This window comes from Molossus molossus, unplaced genomic scaffold, assembly GCF_014108415.1.
Source record: "Molossus molossus isolate mMolMol1 unplaced genomic scaffold, mMolMol1.p scaffold_m16_p_15, whole genome shotgun sequence".
Classification (NCBI taxonomy): Eukaryota; Metazoa; Chordata; class Mammalia; order Chiroptera; family Molossidae; genus Molossus; species Molossus molossus.
The window spans coordinates 76498275-76515504 of record NW_023425350.1 but is presented as its reverse complement, the minus strand read 5'-3'; the positions used below and the strand labels follow the sequence as shown (position 1 = coordinate 76515504).

Here is a 17230-nt window from a genome sequence, read left to right as displayed (position 1 = left end):
CTGCTCAGAAGGCCCATCCAGGAAGAGGCCCTCGGCCCAGAGGTTCAGGTCCCCTTCCTGTAGATGTGTTTCTGATGGTGGTGGACCCCTCCTCCCTGGCTCCTATCTTCTCTAAGAAGTTACTATGAGTCAATGATTAGAAAAACACTTTTGCTTAAACGAACACGTTAGGCGTACGGTGAGCACCCATAATGAGTTAGGAACAGGGCAGGGTACACTTCATTTGAGAAGGTCCTCTTGTGGTTTTCCAGAAAATTCTATGAAGCACAAACCCAAGTCCAAAGTAAGTGGCCCATAAGCTGATGAGAACACTTCCCTTCTGTCACAAAGTGTCTGAAACCGGTTCTCCCTCAATCAAATGCTACCAAATGGAATTTCCTTTTGTGTATTGAAAGTTACACTATCAGTCTTAAGCTTCTTATTGATGGGAAAAGTTTATCGGCAGCCCTACACGAGAGGACCCCTGTAACTTTCCATGTTTAAATCCCATAAAGCACCTGCTTTTTCATTCACTCAAGAAGCATCAGAGGAGCCGGAACTGGGTGTCAGAAGTGACGCAAAGTGCTGCAGATACAAACATGAATGAGACACAGGCCCTCCCTGAAGGACCTGCAGTCTGGTGAGGAAGACAGACGCAGAGCAGACTGCAGGTCCCTTGCTCAGGCGGGGCTGTGCACACAGGGGAGGCGCCCCTCCTGCGAGGGCAGGCGGGCTCCCTGCAGGAGATGGCACCCGTGTAGGGAAAGGTCAGCCTGCTGACACTGCGGCCGAAGGGCAGAATAAGCAGAGCCATGGAGTCAAGAAACAGGGGAGGTGGGAGTGAGTGAGACCACTTCAGAAACAGCAGAGATGAGGCTGAAGAGATAGTCAAGGCCCAGGAAAGGAGGGCCTGTGGCCTTGAACATGAGCACAGACATGCTCACGGGCAAAGGGTTTGAGCACATCAGCTCCCGAAAGCTGCGGTGAGTGTGGAGGGGACACAGGAAGGCCCCCCGAAAGTTCCCAGTGGAAGCCTGATGTTGCTACGTAGGGTTGGGGGAGACCGGACTGAGGGCAGTGACCCTTTAAAAATATGTCCAGGTGTCAGAGTCCACTTGTGAACTGTTTGTTCAAATAAAAACAGGACCCCTTGGTTTTGTAAGGGCTGTTTGGACCTGGCCTTCTCAGAACGTGTCCTTCTTGACGGGTTACACGCGTGTCTTCTCTGTCCGTGACCTGGCACACAGCGGTGCTGGCAGGGGCAGGCCACAGCTTGCAAGGAGCCCCCAGGCACGAGTGTGACTGCCGGCCTGCTACCCGCGGGATCCAGTGGGAAGCACAGTGTCCTGGAGAGCTTTCTCCTCCTCAGGGGGTTCGGTCTTCCCCGCGTCACTCCCCGGGGCTCTGAGCAACCAGGGCACTTGAGAAAGCTGGTCTTAGGGAACAGGCGTGGCTCCAGGCCAGCCTAGCTGCAGGCCGGCAAGTCCCAGGTGCGGCGGGCAGGGCCAGCGGCCTGGCAGCGCTGTGATCTCAGAGCGTCAGCCCAGCCTTCCTCGCGCGCCAGAGTCGAGGCTCAGAGAGCCACCGGGCCACGACGCCGGGCTCACCTCCCCAGGTATACCTACTGTTTGGAAGCCTACAGATTTTAAATGTGGGTAATTTTTATGTCCTCAGATTCAAACACTGTAAAACACAGTTTGAGAGGGGACGTGTCGGAGCCAGGACGCGAAGAGAACATAAAGAAAAGGAGGGGCACGGAAGGGCAGCGAGGGGACACGGGGAGAGGGGTGCGAAGGAGACGGAGGAGGAGAGCTGGGCCGAGGGCCAGGGCGCTCGTCCACTTGTCTGACCAGGGGTTTCGTGAGCGTCCGAGGAGGGGGCCAGTGTGGTGGACAGCCTCTGCTGGGCTTGCTGGCCCGGCGTTTGGTGTCCAGGTGCTGGCCCCTCCTTCCCACATGGCCACCTGTGGCCACCTTGACCTGACACGGCCAGCTTCGCGCAAGCAGACTCAGCTGACCCTCCCTTCCATGATCCCTTTATCCAACTGCCTGCGCGGCTCTGACCCCAAAGACCGTTTCCCTCCTCTCCCTCCACACTCGAGTGTTTGTCCAGATCAGCTGTGAGTTAGGACACTCCCCTAACACTCCATTCCTAAAGAGAAACCTGCGAACAGTCCCCAGCCCCGCCCCCACCAGGAGCCGCTGCATGAAGTCAGTCCTGACAAGGCCATCTTTAAATGCCACCAGGGACCCAGCTAGGAAATTCCACCGCTTATCAACAACCAACCAGAGCTTTTCAGAGAGAAGGGGAAAAAGATAAAAAATATGAACAATAAAATGCCAATAAATACTTATCTATCATCAATTGAATCTAAAAATAAAAATAAACTAACAAGCAGAACAGAAACCAACTCCTAGATTCAGAGAACATTTTGTGGGTTGCCAGATAGGTGGGAGGTTGGGGGGATGGGCGGGAAAGGTGAAGGGATGAGAGAAACAGACTGGTCGTCACAGAATAGCCGTGGGTGTAGCTAGAGCACAGGGAATACAGCCAACGATACTGTGATCACTGTGCATGGTGTCAGACAGGTACCACATTAATCGGGATGATCATTAGTAACTTATGTAATGTCTAATCACCGGGGTGTACACCTAAAACTAATATTGTATGTCAATTGTAAGTGAAAAATAAAAAATGATTTAAAAAAATAAAGGAAAAGAAACAGAACATCAGCCTGTCTCACGTGGGCTCTCTTCAGACATGCGTTAAAAACCCGATGCTCCCATAACACCACCCAGGCCGTGACTGCTGTGTCACACTGCCCCTCAGTCCGGTCACACCGCAGCACTGCGCAGGTGGGCGCTGAGGGTCACCCCGCCCGCCTTCAGTGACAAACACGGGCCGGGTGCTTCGTAAACACTCACAGAATGAATGGACAGATGGATGGACGAGTGAATGAAAAACATCCCAGAGGACAAACGTAGGCAAAAACCAAGAATGAGCCCTGGCCGGTTTGGCTCAGCGGTTAGAGCATCGGCCTGCAGTCCCAAGAGACCCAGGTTCGGTTCCCGCTAAGGGCACGTACCTCTGTTGCAGTTTGTCCCCGGCCCTGGTTGGTTGTGCGGGTGGCAGCCACTCCATGTGTCCCTTTCACATCGATGTTTTCTCACACATCGAGTGGCTGCCACCCGCACGATCAACCAGGGCCGGGGACAAACTGCAACCGAGGTAGGTGCCCTTAGCGGGAACCGAACCCAGGTCTCTCTGGACCGCAGGCTGATGCTCTAATCGCTGAGCCAAACCGGCCAGGGCTGAATTCTTCCTTTTAAATGAAATTTCTGGTGAAACGAAGACGGGCCAGTTCAAGAGATATTGCTATTTTAAAAATATAATAATGTACTTAGAATTCTCCTGGAATCGACTTTTAGATTATTGGTAAGGTATAAGATTGGTTATGCCTACAGCAATCTGATAATATTTATGGATTAACTGAATGAAACTTTACTGAGTATGTCTATGAGCAGGGGTCAGAGATGGATCATAATTTGGTATGTAAACTGGTAACTTTAAAAACAAAAGAATCTTAATTTGTCTCTGGTAAAGAAATGTTTTGCGTGAGAGACAATGCTTGAATGTGGCAAACTGCTGTATTTCAATAAACTTCAAAATATGGAAAAATAAAAAAACTAAATGTCAAATTTCTGACCTAAAGTCCATAAATATAAGAATAGTGATACTTGTTTGATGTCCTATGGACTTTTAAGTTCAGTCAATAAGCTCGGCCAGTGTGGCTCAGTGGTTGAACATTGACCGTGCACCAGGAGGTGGCCAGTTCGATTCCCAATCAGGGCACATGCTCAGGTTGTGGGCCCAATCCCCAGTGGGGGGCGTGCAGGAGGCGATCAATCAATGTTCTCTCTCATCAATGTTTCTCTCTCCCTCTCCCTTCCACTCTAAAAATCAATAAAGAAAAAAAGTTAAAAAAATATTTAAAATAAATAAATGAATAATAAGCCCTGGCCGGTTTGGCTCAGCAGTTAGAGCGTCGGCCTGCGGTCTGGAGAGACCCGGGTTTGGTTCCCGCTAAGGGCATGTACCTTGGTTGCAGTTTGTCCCCGGCCCTGGTTGGGTTGTGTGGGTGGCAGCCACTCAATGTGTCCCTTTCACCTCGATGTTTCTCTCTCTCTCTCTCCCTCTCACTCTATCTGAACAAAATATCGAAAAATGTCCTCGGGTGAGGATAAAAATAATAATAATAATAATAATAATAATAATAATAAATGAATAATAAAAAAATTAATTCAGTCACTAAGAATGTGTGAGGTGACCACTATTTTCCATGTACTGTCTTAGGTACTGGAAGACTGAGGTAAGATATACAATTTCTGAAAGAGTTCCAGTCCAGTCCTAGTACCAAAGAATTTAAATCGCCTTTAAGATACTATCTTGTAAATTAATCTCAAAACATGTCAGCTCAGTCGATGCTAGACAAGCATAATTATGCAGGCTCGAATGGCGGGCTGCCTCGGGTTCATAAATCATCTCGGTGTTGGGGAGCGGGGAGACCCACCCTGCAGCCCCACCACAGGCTCCCTGGGAACACGAGAGCGGGCTGTTTACGCGCTCACTCTCTCACCAGGCTCCTCCAGGCTCCTCCAGGCTCCTCCAGGCTCCTCCAGGCTGCTTATTGTTTACGCTCCACTCTGTCTGCCTGGCCTTGTATCTGCTGTGACCCCCAAACGGCCTTTTCCCCTGGCGACCCCCAACACTCATGAAAGACTGGCCTCTTCATTCGCCCAGGCCAGTCACTTGGTGGTGTTTCTTCAGTGCACAGTGTGGGGACCATCAGGACCATTTGCACGTGTCCTGCTATTCTGTGCACGGACTGGCTGTCTTATTTGTTCTAAAAGTTGCATCATCAAACATAGAGAGATCTATTTTCCTTTTGACTGAAAACTTAAATATTTACAGACTTCAAGGATGCCCTCTGACATGAATTTTATTGATCCACAGAAACAGGGCAGCTGCTCCTTCTATAGACATCATTTGCCTCGCTTTGTACCGTAAGTGTAGAGACCTTCAAGGTACAGACTAACTCAGGGCAGCAAAGGTATGGATCGCGGAGGCTGAGGGTGAGTGTGCTAACGTGAGGTCCAAGTTCAGGCCAGGCGTGAGAACCCTCCACGAGAACTGGGCTAACGACGGAGAGACCAAGCGCTCCCCCAGACCTCTCACTAGATCTCCAAGGGGACACCCCCATGTTACAGCCCAAGGAAAGTCAACACCACCAGCAGCAGAGTTGTGATGGAGCCCTAAGAAAGCGAGACTCAGAGTCGGTGAGGAGAATTTTTAAGCAGTTACTGGGGAGCGGTTGCGGTTAGGTCCCAGAGGAACAGAGCCAAAAGGAGAATGAACGTACATGAGTCTGAAAGCCTGAGAATCGGGACACCAGAGGCGTGAGTTACAGCTCAAAGCCAGCAGGCTCAAACCCCAGGACAGCTGATGTTTCAGGCCAAGGCTGACGGCTGCAAAAGAACCACTGCCTCAGCTAGGTGGTCAGGCAGGTGGAGTTCCTTCTTGCTCAGCCTTAATGTTATACTCACGTCTTCAACTGATTGGGCGAGGCCCACCCACAATAACGAAAGCAATCTGCTTTACTCAGTTTAGTGACTCAAATGCTGATCAAATCCAGAAACACCCTCACAGACACACCCAGAAATAACATTTGTGTCCTGGCACCCAGGGCCCAGTCAAGTTGATATAAAATTTACAATCACGGGGTGAAAGTCTCCATAATTTAGAACAGAGCCAATTCAACTGACCCACCCCAAAATCACACTGCCAGCTCTGTCCCCTGGAATAGCAGGCTGAGTCACTCGAGAAGAACCCATGTGTTTTGTTCAAGGTGATCATCTTGAGGAAGTGGCCTCTCAGTATAATTCCACATGATAAATGGACTTTGTAAAATGCTCATAATAAAACTATACAGGAAGTATCCAATATCTCTTTTTGTTCACTCAAGCGCAAGGAATTTTGTATCTCATGGCATCTGAGTCAGAGAGAAACTTTCCTACTCCAGCCCCCCTGCTGACAAATGAGGCAGCCTGAGCGCGGAGGCTGGGGAACTGACCCTCGGTGCCGCCCAGGGATAGAACCCAGGCCTCCTGAGCTCCAGTCTAATTCTTTTCAATATCTTACTGAGCATTTCTGTCTGCAAGTTAGATTTCTTTCAGTATTGGAAGTGATTTAACATGCAACCTCAGTGACATATTTAGGTGTGCCCCGATAGTTTAGTAGTTAGAACTCAGGCTCTTGAGTTAAGCTTTCTGGGGTCAGATTGCAGAACCACCATTTAAAGGCTGGGGCACATTAGGCAAAAGTTACTTTAATCTCTCTGTGCTTCAGGTTATCTGTAAAAATGAGGATGATATCAAATGTATACACTGCTTATGATGTACAGGCTTGAGAACAACCCTGCAAACAAGACACTATCATCTCTGTATTTCCAAGTTGAGGAAACTGAGGCACAGAGGGATTCGGTGACTTGGCTAAGGCTGCACAGCTCATGGTTGAGGGAGGGGAGCAGGCAGCCTGGCTCCAGTGTAGGCATGCTCACCAGCCCATCACACCTACCTGCTGGCATATGTGTGGGATTAAATAAGATTGAGAACAGTGCCCAGAACAGTGCCGGGTCCCCAGGAAGCCAATTTAGCTCCTATTAACACGCTGCTGTGTAAAAGCATTTTAAACCTTGACAGAATAACAGACACTGTGGAAACCCAATTCCTTATCTTAAATGATAACCCTTAAAAATTCAAGGTGAGCCAAATCTGAAAAACATGGTGAAAAATATTTTATGTAACTGCACAATGAAATGTTCTTCATTGAGTTTGGTTTTATGTAAGTTTAATGGTCCAACCAGAAGTCCCTGTACTTTTAAGACTCACCTCAAATGTTTTTTGGTCTATATTCCCTTCAGGATAGCAACGCCTCCTCCTAACATATTACTTCAAAACACAGGTAAACTGAGGCAGTGCCAAAGGTGCCAGAAGATTTGGCCTCGTTTTGAACACATTCTGTATAAACCCAGGCTGTGACTCAATCTCCCAAGATAAATGCAGGAGTGCACACCATGGAAGACAGCTGCGAACCTTTCATTTATCCGGGGCTCCACTCCTCTGATGAAAACCCAAATTGGAATTTGAAAGTAAATAAGATTGTTCTTCATTTAAAATAGGAAACAGCATTTAACACTCTCTCTGGTCAGTTGCAGGTATGCTAAGATATCATACAAATGCAACTTACTTTGAGAATTGTTTTTCGTTTAAAAGAGCCCATTTTGTTAAACCTGGTGGTTCAGTTTTTAAATTTCTGCACGAATTAATGCTAAGGTGAGGCCACACCGCAAGCTCCACTTCTTTCTACTAAAGGGAAAGGTTCGGACACCCTGCACAGACAGATGGGGGCCAGAGGCCTCCAGGGTGGGAGGTGGTCACCTCCGGACGCTGGGACCCGTGGCCAGCCTCTGCCCAGGGCTCGCCACCCAGCGGCTACCCATCTGGTCTGGACGTGGGCTGCGGTCCTCCCTTCGAGAAAGGATGGGGCTGGGGTCCCTCCCCCTACACTACCCCCGAGGCCTCCCCACCACGGTTCAGTTTCTTTCTTCCCGAGTCTCCCCGAAGCGCTCCGCTCGTGGTCCCCCGATTTCCCCCACCGATTGGCTCCCCTTTCTCTCGGGGTCTCTCACATCGCTCGGTTCCCCTGTCTCTGGATCTCCTCCCAACCGTTCGGCTCCCCTAACCTAGGGTCTCCCCCACGGCTTGCCACCCCTCTCTCCAAGCCTCTCCCACGGCTCGGCTTCCCAGTCCCCAAGCCATGCGGTGGAGCCCGTCTCCCTCCCGGGCTGGGCTGGCGGCACTCACCGCGCGGCGGGCAGGAGCTCCGGACGCGGCTGGAGGGAGGTCCCGGGCGGCGGCGGCTCCGGGCTGCGGCTCCGCAGCCGGCCGACTGGAGCGCAGCCTCCCGCCCTGGCGAACCCCGCGTGTCATTTGACCATATAAGGAGACAGACGCACGCCTCCGAGACGCCGCGGGCGCGGGCTGGCGCGCTGGCAATGGGTGCGGGGGCGCGGGGGCGCGGGGGCGCGGGCCCTCGGCCTGCCTGTCGCTGTGCCAGCGCCCGGACTGGGCGCGCGGACCCCGACTCTTTGTTAGTTTGGGGCTTTTCCTTCGTTCCCTCGGGGTCTGTAGCGCACCGGGTGACGCGCCGCTTCGCCCCCGGCGCTGGCGGACGCGGCGAGTTTGGGGCGAGGGCCCCAGGTGGCCAGAGCGGTGAGCTGGGACCCGCCAGGGTGGCAGGAACCTGCCGGGGTCCCGGGCCGAGAGTCAGGCCGGAGCCGGAGAAGGTGCAGCGAGGGGGAGTGATGGACCCGGACTACCCGTCAGGGCCTCGAGGGCCGGCGGCATGCGCCTGCGAAGCGTTTGCGCGGTGGGCTTGTCTGCCGACCCTCAGAACCGGCTCTCTCACGAAATGAACTCAGCCAGTGGCCCAAAAGAATGTTTAATGCTAGGTTCTTCGTTCCGCTAGAAAGGGACAGGAGAAGGTCCAACCCCCAAACTCCAGGGGCGAGGGGCTGAGACGGTCTGTTGTTCTGTTGTCCTTCCTGGGCGAGGAACCACACGTGTAGTGGAGAGAGTGCGCCCGCACTCAAAGCCCAGACCCTCTGCAGGGAGCACGCACCGGGAGACGGGGCACCAGTCGGCCTGGCAGGAGAAAGGGCCCTGGCAAAGGGGCATCCGGAAAGAAAAGTTTGTTCTTAAGAACATGTGCAGGCCGAGTGGAAGATGAGCTGACGGACAGCGAAGGCACAGGAGAAACACTGCGGGCAGTTACTATGTTCAACATTCAGTGGGCCTCAGAGAGGAAAAACTATTGGGTTCTTCCAATGTCTGGAGATATTTCAGAGGCCCCCGCAGGTCTCCATCATGCAATCACGGAACTCCAGAGTCATCACCTTACTCCCACTGACTGGGCACTAGCTCTGTGCGGTATTTTATTTGATCCTCACCCCTTTGAGGCACAAGGGGTTTGATGGTGAGAAAGTAGAGGTTTGCTCACTGCCTCCTGGGCAATAATTATGCCAGCTGAGATGTGAACTGCAGTCTGTCAGGTGGAGTCTTACAGGAAATGGAATGCCCCTCATCCAGTCGGTCACTCCACTGCCTTCCAGAGGGCCAAGATATAAACCCACACAGCTGGATGTGAGGAATCCAGCCCCCCTCTCCCAGTCCTCCCTGAACCTCTCAGCTTCTCGCCAAGAAGGGAATGGGGTCTCCTAACCTGAGTTCCCACAGACAGGAAGTGTGTGTAGAAAAACCTTTCTCTCTGATATTACCTGGATTTGTTGTTGTCTATATAGTTGCAAATTACAAAATGATCTCCTAATTATCAAATCATGAGACTAAAAAACGAGTTTAAGAATTATTGAAACATTATTTTCTGCATTTATCTTCTTTCTTTTGCCTAACTTTCTTTTATTTAGTTTTCTCAATTGTTTTGCATTCATTTGTTTTAATTTTATTTTTTATCAATATAGTTATTTAGTTCTATAGATCTTCTAATAACTGCTTTGACTGTGCCATACAGACTCTGAAACGTTGTGTTTTCTTTACTATTATTTTAAGCAACTCTTCAATTTAATTTTGTATTTCACCTTTGACCTAAAGGATAAAGGCACATATTAAATGACCCTATGAGGATGTAATTAACAAAATCCAGACTCTGGAAGCTATTTACCCAGTTTCTACAATAATGTCACAAAAGAAAGAAAAAAGAGAGATGGAGGAGGAAATCAAAAGAGTAAGAAAAGACTTAACCAACTGTAGTGAATGGATGAACCTAAGTTAAGCTCTGCATCAAAGAACAGATTATTTAAAAATAAATTTCCTTTTTTTTTTATCCTCACCTGAGGACATTTTTCCATTTTTTGTTCAGATAGAGTGGGAGTGGGGGAGAGAGAGAGAGAGAAACATCAACGTGAAAGGGACACTTCAAGTGCCTGCCACCCGCACGACCCAACCAGGGCCGGGACAAACTGCAACCGAGGTACGCACCTTTAGCGGGAACCGAACCCGGGTCTCTCTGAACCGCAGGCCAACGCTCTAACCGCTGAGCTAAACTGGCCAGGGCTTAAAAATAAATTTTCATGAGACAATCTGGGTTTAATAAATTAATAAACTATTATTAATTTATTTTAGGTGTGATAATGAAGTCTCACATACACATTTTTAAAGCCTTACTTTTCAGAAGTAGTACCAAAATATTTACAAGTGAAGTAATATTATGTCCGGAGTTGTTCCAAAATCATTTGAGTTGCAAAGGATGGATAGGAGATACACACACACACACACACATACATATATATATGTGTGTGTCTGTGTGTGTGTGTGTGTGTATATATATATATATATATAAATAAAATTAGCCATGGATTAAGGGATATTGTAATAACTCCATTCTGACCCTCAGTTACTGCACATACACACCTGGGCAGTTGCTTTTTTTGGTAAACATAGGACCTTGAAAAGCCCCAAAAAACTATAAAGATAAGTGGTTAATGAGAGCCTTGGACACTCAGAGAAATCATGAAAAGAAAGAAATTAATGGTTGCCCTGACCTCTAACAAGCTCCTCTCTCCCCCTTCTCTGTATCAACCCCCCTTAATGGTGCAAAAGCGGCACCAAGAGAATGTAGTTTGTTTGTTTTTTTCTGTAGTTTGTGCCTTTAAAAGCAGACAACAAAAAAGGCAGGCTGCTGAGGATTTGGAGAGAGCCCCCCATCCCGCCAGTGTACAATTTGGCTGTGCATCTCTGGTTATCTCGCTGACACCTTACAACATTTGGAGGCCCCAGTGAGATACCTGGTGTTTTAGGGCACCAGGGGCTGGACACCTAGGGCGGGCGGCCTCTCCCAGTCCAGCCACCGGATACCTGTAGATCTTTAAGGGGGATACCCCCTGAGACGTTCTAGGGCCTCAAAGATCATACTTAGGTTTCCAACAAGCGGCTGGGAGATGTCAAGACATCCCCAAAAGATTTAAGGAGACCTAATAAAAAGCCTCTGGAGGTAGGTTCTGGGTGACCCGTCTTTCTGGATGAGAGTGAGAGGGCCGGACGCAGTGTACCTCTGCTCTCAGGGATCCCCCTAAGACATTAGATGGGGTTCATCATGTTCCTGCTGGATAAGGAATTTTCCTTGGCCCACCGCTAGGGCGGAAGGGGAGTCTGATCACTTCCCAGGAGCTTCTGGTGTGTGAATGTGACTGTGTGGATGCAATTGTGTGTGAGTGACCGTGCTCCACAACACTTGTTATGGAGCTTGTATAAGTCCTTACCTGTGGTCCGGTGACAACCTCATAAAGCTAAGGGCAGTATCAGATTTGTGGGGACATTCTGGTCTCCACCTGCAAACCTGATCCGTACCGGGGTGTTATACCGGCCTGCCTATGCCTAGAGGTGTCTAAATCTCCGCGAGGGAAACAGTGAGGTGGACGAAGAGAAAAGTTTCTGTCTTGTGTTTTCTTTTGCCTCTGTTCCTCATACATAGTCCAAGTGCTTACTCTGTCGCTTCAGCCTATTTGTCCATTGTCTCCTTGAGGATACACATTGGTGCCGGCCGGTCTCACTAGAGGTTGAGGGTATTTCATCCTGGCTCACAGACCTTCTACTACAAGGAAGCCTACAGCTCTTTAGCCCTTGGGAATTCTCAGTTTTCTCTTTTTTCCTGTTTAATCTGAGGCCGGTTTGTGGCTAAAATTTATCTACTTAGAGAGGATGGAAAATAGGCAAAGTTCACAAAAGACCCCCTCGAATGCCTCTTACAGCATTTCAAAGGAGCTTTCGGAGATGAATATGGGTATGAGATTAAATTCTCAAAAGGTAAATTGTGTACTCTCTGTAAATTAGAACGGCCCACTTTCGGGGTAGGATGGCCCATTACAGGCAGAGTTAGTGCAGGCAGTTTGGAATCAGGTCACTAGGGATCGGGGCATCCAGACCAATTTCCCTATATTAATCAATAGCTTTATTTATTTATTTATTTATTTATTTATTTATTTATTTATTTTTTATCCTCACCCGAGGACACTTTCCCACTCCTTGTTCAGGTAGAGTGGGAGGGAGAGAGAGGAACAGAGAGAGAGAGAGGGAAACATCGATGTGAAAGGGACACATCGAGTGGCTGCCACCCGCACAACCAACCAGGGCCGGGGACAAACTGCAACAGAGGTACGTGCCCTTAGCGGGAACCGAACCCGGGTCTCTCAGGACCGCAGGCCGACGCTCTAACCGCTGAGCCAAACCGGCCAGGGCTCAATAGCTTGATTTAATGAGACATCCACCCCCACAGTTAAAGAGCCATGCCCCCCAGACCAGGGCACAAATACTAGCAGTGGGCTCCAAACTGGGCCCAAGAGAAACCTGGGAAAAGGTAGGGCAGTGCCTGCGAGGCAGAGAGACAGCGAAGCCGAACAAGCGTCCGGCACAAACATTTACTCTTTGGTCCCTAATTAGAGATGCCTTGATCCGGTGCAGGGGGCCAGTCAGGCAGGGAAACAGGGTGTACTGAAAGACTTGACAAAAAGCCGAGAAAGTCTAGGAGTCTTTAAACACCCCCACTGCCTTCCCTCCAGCTGTGATTAATATTTGTGCTTTGAAGGTCTGGAAAGAGCTCCCAACAGAAGGGGGAAATTCGCCAGATCTTACATCCATCAGACAAGGAACCACGGGAAGAGGGAGGATCCGGCTCCATAGACGGAGCCTATTGGGCTAATCACCCAAGGTCCCCGGGAATAGAGCTCAGTTTGAATAGAAAGAAATTTACAGGTATTTTAGATACGGAGTAGATGTTTCTATGGCCGATATACAAGGAATAGGACAGGTTTCCAGGCCCCAACAAAGTGTATAGTTTATCAAATGGAAAGATTCTGAGGGTAACACTAGGTTTTTCAATCCTATATTTTAGATCATTTGCCTATTAATCTAGAAGGACCGGACCCTGTCCTTCTGCCCCTCCTCAGAGGAGGCCAATCTCCCCTTCCGGCCCAGGCCCCAACACACAGACGGCTGTGGCAGATGCACCACGAAGGGGGAAGGGCCGGAAAGGGGCCAACCCTGCCGGTGGGCCGCCCTGTGCTCTCACATAGCGCTGCACGTCCCAAGGGGCCTGGGCGGAGAGCTCCTTGTCCTAGGAAACGGGGCGGCGGGTGGGCACGCAGGAACTCACCCAGAGGCCACAGGGCCCGCAGGGTTCCCGGGGGAGGGCAGTCCAGCCGCCGAAGGGGCATGTTCCTTCAGTGCCAGCCAGGCTGCTCCTCCACAGCGGGTTTGGTGGCAGCAAGTTTCCAACCTACTTCTCTGAACTTTGGGGAATTGAAAATAAGGATCCTGGGCACGGGCGCGAAGTGCTCTTAAAGAGAATTGAAAAACACTCTGCCCGCGTAAACACGTGCCCTAGGAGGACGCTTCCCTTTCCTGCATCCTTTTAAAAAACCTGGGGTCACCCTGGGTGGTTTGGCTCAGCGGTTAGAGAGTTGGCCTGCGGTCCGGAGAGACCCGGGTTCGGTTCCTGCTAAGGGCACGTACCTCAGTTGTAGTTTGTCCCCAGCCCTGGTTGGGTCATGCGGGTGGCAGCCACTCGATGTGTCCCTTTCACATCGATGTTTCTCTCTCTCTCTCCCTCTCTCTCTCTCTCTTCCACTCTATCTGAACAAAAGATGGAAAAATGTCCTCAGGTGAGGATTAAAAAAATATATTAAAAAAAAAAAACCACAAAGCCCTGGCCGGTTTGGCTCAGCGGTTAGAGCGTCGGCCTGCGGTACAGAGAGACCCAGGTTCGGTTCCCGCTAAGGGCATGTACCTCGGTTGCAGTTTGTCCCCGGCCCTGGTTGGTCATGCGGGTGGCAGCCACTCGATGTGTCCCTTTCACATCGATGTTTCTCTCTCTCTCTCCCTCTGTCTCTCTCTCCCTCCCGCTCTATCTGAACAAAAAATGGAAAAATGTGCTCGGGTGAGGATTAAAAACAAAACAAAACAAAAAGAAACACAAAAACCTGAGGTCAAAGGAAATTTTCTCTTCCCTCTGCCTGCTGTGGGACCCAAATACTGCTGGGGGGGAGGGCTTCTTTGGATGGTTTTCACCATGTTCTGTTAGGCTTAAAGGCCAAATTGGTTAAAATAGCTCAAAGGTATATAATAAAGTGACACTCCTGGGGAAAAACAAGATAAAAGAATAACAAAGATAATAATAGCAGCCTTAAGGAAAACACGAGGAAGGGTCAGGACGGCAGGCCTAGGTCCCAGTTAGAGATAGAAAAGACAAGGGTAAAGTCAGGTGTAGAGGAAGAAAGTAAAAAGCCGTCCTTAACGTAGGAAAATGCCAGGGCTAGGGCTCCTTCCATCTGAGCCCTCTGGAGCCCAGAACAATATAAGACAGTGGGGGACAAACTAGGTAGACACTGGTGCAGCAGACTCAGTCCTGACTGAGCTCATAGGGCACTAACCTACCCCTGGACTTCAAAGAAAACTATAGTCCTTGGGAAAAATGCTGTGACTCATTCGTTTCTGGTCCTGCCGGAGTGCCCATACCCCCTACTCGGACATGATCTCTCCAGAGATCATTCAATTGCTGGCCACTGCCACTCCAGGCCAGCCCCCGCATCAAGTTCCACAAGATGTGGGCCATCAATCCTGCCAGCCTGCCTCCAGACGATGACCCGGAGAAACCTCTGCAGGACCGCCCAGAGGCAACAGACATAGTGCAGAGGCCCGCCCAGACCTCAAGGATGTCCCACTGCCATCATCAGATGAGGTATTGTTCACAGATGGGAGCAGCTGTGTCCAGGAAGAAATCAGGTATTCCGGAGCAGTAATAGTAACTCTGGACTGTCATCTAGTCACAGTCATTAAGTAGGGGAACCTCAGCCCAATGAGCTGAACTCACAGCCCTAATCCAGGCTCTCGGATGGGGCAAGGAGAGCTGCTGCAGACCAGAAAGCTTAGGGGGCAGCCCTAAAACCAGTGGGGCCTCTCCAGACACACTAGGTCAGAAATGACTTAGCCAAGCAGAAACAATCCATAAAAGAAATCTGTGGATAGTGGACACTGCCTGATGGGAAGTTGTTGGTCCCAGAAGCTCTAGGTCAGACTTTAGTCAACCAGCTGCACCAGACTACCCACTTAGGTTACAGCAAGCTCACTGAACTCCTGAGAGGCAGGCGATGTCCAGTGAGGTCCCAGGGAAGGGAGAAGGCGGAGGGGAGCAGGGATGTGTGGGTCTGAGTAGGGAGGAGGAGGAGGAAAGCTGGGGGGTGTGCAGACAGCAGGTGGACGGAGCAAGCTCTCAGGTTCATGTCAGGGGAGGGACTAGGAAGGACCCAGAGCGTCTGTCAGCAAGCTGAAGAAGGAGTGTGGAAAGGGAAGAAATAAAAAGATTATACAAAGGAAATAAAAAAATAAGAAAAGATTAAAAAAAAGAGACATACGTATTACAAGAAGACAGGACATTGGAGGAATACTCTAGAAGGGAAGAAAACAGGACACAGAGGGAGAGCTCACCCCTGGTGGTGGAATAACAGTCGGGATGTAGTGAAGGGAGTAACAGATTTAGGCTACTCCTGACCCTTAGATCAGACAACGGCCCCGCCTTTATAGCAAAGATATCACAGGGTATCTCTAGGGGGTTAAATATAAATTAGAACTCCATTGTGCTTACCGCTTACCGCGCACAGAGTTCCAGGCAGGTAGAGCGCATGAACAGGAAACCTTAACCAAATTTACTTTAGAAACCAGTGAAAACTGGACCACTCTGCTCCCCTCGCCCTCTTACAGTTCTTACAGGCCCTGCAGTCTGCCCAGAAGGCCGTCCATAAACACATCTGCGATGCCCTGCCTGTGGTCACCTCGGACCCTGTGCACCCCTTCCAGCCCAGGGACTCAGTGTGGGTAAAGAAGTTCACCACCCAGGGACTGACTCCAGCCTGGAAGGGACCACACACTGTCGTCCTGCCTGCACCAACGGCTGTCAACGTCAACGGCATCCCAGTCTGGCTGCACCATTCCCAGCTAAAGGCTGGAAAAGCAAAATGGACGGTCCAGGCCTCTCCAGGTCTCTTAAAAATGAGACTCTTGCGTTTATCGGAACTCTAATTTTTCTGATTATGACTGTACAGGGAAATCTTTATAGATCTGGAAACTTCGAAATGAAATATTGGGGGAGGTCTTAAGAAATGTCACCAAAAAGGGGATAGAAAAACCTGTTTTCAATCTCGACCTATGTGACCTCATGAGAGGCACCATAGGCACAGATGTTATTACTGAAGATTGATGTCATATAGAAGGGCCCCTTCCCTGGGGTTATGGGACAGCTACGGGGGAATGGGGACTACAAGGGGTAGGAGTCTATATATGCCCAAGGAGCAGTACAATCACCACAAGTTGCTTGAATGCAAATGAATACTTTTGTCCATCTTGGGGTTGTGAAATCATATTTACTACTAAGGACTATCTGAGAAGCAGGGACCCTCATATAGGTTTTAGAAGGTTACCCAAGACCAGGGTTTCCCTATAGAAAAATCTGACCCCATTCAGATTACTGTCATTAGTCAGCCAGACCTTTATTGGGCCACAGGAAGGTCATAGGGGCTGACTGCTGGTTATGCCCAAATTCGAGGCCACATTATTATATAGGGCTAGGCCTCTCCGGGCCAACTTCCCAGACCCCAAATACTGATAACTGTACATGGGACCAGCCCAAATTAACTTTGGGGGATATCCAGGGGCAAGAGACTTGCATACTCCCACCTAAATATAACCTCCAGCAGTACAAAACAGATGAGGTTTAGATCTCCCGTTCCTCAAGCAGGGAGGACTCTGTGTAGCACCAAGTGAAACTTGCTGTTTCTATGCCAATAATTTAAAGAAATACAAAGACAGAGTTAATATCCTTAATAAAAAAAGGTCAATGATTTGACTTATACATAAAACCAGTGATGTAATAACTCCATTTGACCCTCAGTTACTACACATACACACCTGGGCAGTTGCTTTTTTTGGTAAACATAAGGGCCTTGAACCCCCCCCCCCCCAAAAAAAACCCCATAAAGATAAGGGGTTAATGAGAGCCTTGGGACACTCAGAGAAATCATGAAAAGAAATTAATGGTTGCCCTGACCTCTGACAAGCTCCTCTCTCCCCTT

At 49.6% G+C, this 17230-nt stretch overlaps 1 protein-coding gene across 2 annotated transcripts in view; it reads right to left on the bottom strand.

Moving 5' to 3' along the window:
• Positions 1–17230, bottom strand: part of FHL2 (four and a half LIM domains 2) — a 74664-nt gene that overhangs the window by 33668 nt on the left and 23766 nt on the right. Inside the window, exon 1 of one of the 2 annotated variants that reach the window (XM_036262753.1) lies at positions 7902–7957. The exons of the other annotated variant lie outside the window; for it this stretch is intronic. The gene's annotated coding sequence lies outside the window, so the exon portion shown is untranslated. Of the gene's footprint in view, positions 1–7901; positions 7958–17230 lie in introns of those variants that run through there. 2 annotated transcript variants of the gene reach the window in all.